This window comes from Triticum aestivum, chromosome 1A (genome assembly GCF_018294505.1).
Source record: "Triticum aestivum cultivar Chinese Spring chromosome 1A, IWGSC CS RefSeq v2.1, whole genome shotgun sequence".
Lineage (NCBI taxonomy): Eukaryota > Viridiplantae > Streptophyta > Magnoliopsida > Poales > Poaceae > Triticum > Triticum aestivum.
Window position 1 is genome coordinate 48,784,210 of NC_057794.1, and position 3,102 is coordinate 48,787,311.

A 3,102-nucleotide genomic window follows, 5' to 3' on the forward strand; every position below is an offset into this window, starting at 1 on the left:
ATGTCGAAGAGAGAGAAGTGCTTACTGCCATTGCCGCGGTCCAACTGCTGATCCGCTCGCCGGTGATGGAGTCCGATGGTCTTCTTCCTCTGCTCCGATCCGCCGCCGCCGGTGAGAGTTGGGACAGTAGGGAAGAGTGGGGAATGGGAGCGGTGAGGGGCGGTGAGGCTAATAACTGCTGGCGCTTCGGGAAGCAACGCGGCTTCTCAAGCGTGGTCGCACGCGTGCAGCCGCCGCCGCCCACGTGCACCGCTCGGGGCTGGCCCTGGAGAAGCTGCCGATTCATGCGTTTCCAGTGAGCCAGGTCCAGAGGTGCTTTAAGTTTCGTGTTGTGCAGGCCCAATAGTAAAATCAGGCGTCCAAACAGCCCGTTCCCTTCCCGTGCGGGCCTGATTGGGCCATATGCAGGCAACCAAACAAGCCCATGATGAATGCTTTTAAAATTTTAAGTAAATTAATTTTGGGGAATATATGTATTTATAATATTTCAAAAATATAAAAAAGGAAACGAACGGACAAGCAAATCTACCTGTCCTGAAAGAACACAAGATGAACATTTATATGCACTCAATGAACAAGATGCTGCAGTCAGGCAGGCACAAGCTCTTTCTCACGGGCACGCATCTGAAGGAACACCCAACCCCTCAAAAAATGTGTATGAAAAAAGTAGACAAGAAAACATATATTTGAAAAAAGTTATTCAGGTATTTGAAAATGTTAAACTTGTTTAAAAATGTTTCATATGTATAAAATAATTATAATATGTTGAAAAATAAACATCAAAACGTATATTGAAAAAATATTAATCTTTATTTGACATTTTTATAGATGTATAAAAATGTTCCACATGTATACTCAAAATGTACACTGTGCATGAAAAAAATTAGACATGAATGCATATATTTTAGAAAATGTTAGTCATGGATACTAGAAAGGTTAAACGTGTATAACAAACTTTTTGCCATATACGAAAAATGTAGAATTTTATGAAAAAAGTAGACATATATAGAAAAAATAATGAAAAGGAACAAAAAAGGAAAAAACTAGATGAAAAACGAAAAAGAATCAAGAATGAAACAAAGAAAATGAAAATGAAAAAAAGGAATAGATAATACTCCCTCCGTTCCTAAATATTTGTTTTTCTAGACATTTCAAATGACTACTACATACGGATGTATGTAGACATATTCTCGAGTGTAGATTCACTCATTTTGCTTCGTATGTAGTCGCTTGTTGAAATGACTAGAAAGACAAGTATTTAAAAACGGAGGAAGTAGTACTGATAAAAGACCCTCGTAGAAGGAGGAACTCAACTCACACATGAAAGGAAAAATCCAGCGAGCATACGCGAATTGAAAACTCAGAGAAGGAAACTCACTCGAGTGTATGCGTAATGGGCGGCGACCCACTTGTGAGCGATTGATGCGGGCGCGACTTGTAGCTCTCAGCTGTCTCGCGGACGCGTCTATGGCCCAGTTCTTTTCGGCAATTCTCCTAGAATTGCTCCTCTCCTCAGCTTCTCTCAGAATCAGCACTTTATATTTTTTTTACAATCCTATCTAGTTAAGGTCTAATTAATTAGGATTGTAAAAAATATATTGAGTGATGATTATGAAAGAAGTTGGGGAAAAGGGCGATTCTGGTAGAATCGCCAAAAAAACTGGCCCCATGTCTCGGTGGCAAGACAGAAATAGTACATTACTGTAGGTTTGGTCATTTTCTTTTCTAACGTTGTTACTTGTTCCCGGGAGGACTTGCCGTCTTGGTCCCCCAGCCGAGATGTGAGCACGGAAGAGCATCTTCAGCATGCGCCGAAGGCGCCGCGTGCTAAAAACTGCTTTGCCGCGCATCCATCGCCCAATTTGACGCGGCGCACAGCGATGACTCCAGCAGCCGCGCTAAAAAGTAGCGCACACTCATTTTACAATATTTTTTTAGTAAAAATTGCATAGATAAAAAACGATACAAAGGTATTATACATCGGTGCAACTAGATAGATAAATCGAAAACATAGATAGATAGAACTACGGTGCAACTAGATATAAACTACTACGGCATACATAGATAGAAACTACTCCAAGTCGCTACCATTATCACCATCATCATCCTCGTCGGTGTTGTCCAAGGTATCGAGCCACATGTCGTCCCAACGTTCATCGTTTGACGTGAAGATCGACCTCCCACCTGCTACAACAATATTGGACTGCGCATTCGCCAACGCCTTCCGCCGACGCCGGTCCGCTCGCTCCGCACGGCGCCTTGCCGTCATCTCCTCCCAGTAGGCACGCTCGTCGGCGACGTCCTCCGGTTGGCGACGGCGCCACTCCGCCATGGCTCGCTCGTCCTCCTCGGCGATGAGGAGGCGGCGCTGCCGCCGAGCGTGGTCGGCACGGTCCATGTCGGTGATGAGACGCGGCGGAGAGGCGACGCGCTGCGCCTGCTCGCGCCTGAAGACGTCACGGAAGTTCATCTGCGACCGAGGCCTCTCCAAGCGCCACGCCGCCACGTCGTACGCGCGGGCCGCCTCGTACGCGCGGGCCGCCTCGTACGTGCTCCGGAACGACCCGAGGCCGAGCCGGACGTCGCCGGCCCGGATCTCGGCAGAATACTAGCCGTTGAGGCGCTCGCGGATGCCGCGGTAGCCCGAAGAACCCTGGCGGCAAGGTGGCGCGGTGGTGGCACGGAAAGCGGCGAAGCGGCGAGGTTGCGAAGCGGCAGAATACTAGCCGTTGAGGTGCTTATGATGTATACAAAAAATGTAGATCTGTATCACAAAAAGTGTACACCAAAACATATATTCGAAAAACATGCCGATCTTGTATTTGAAAAACATTAAAGGCATGTAAGATGTGTACAAAAAAGGTAAAAAGTGAAACATATATTCAAAAAAGGATTTGATCATGTACTTGCAAAGTATTTATCGTATATAGAAATGTTTTGTGGTGCATTTGAATAATGTACAAATGTGTATAAAAAATTAGACATGTGTTGGGGAAAAAGGCTAAAGAAAACCATGAAAACCAAAGAAACAAACAAAGAAAATGGAAGAAAAAACAGATAGAAAAAGGAAAAGGAAAAGGAAAAACCGAAGATCTCATAGTA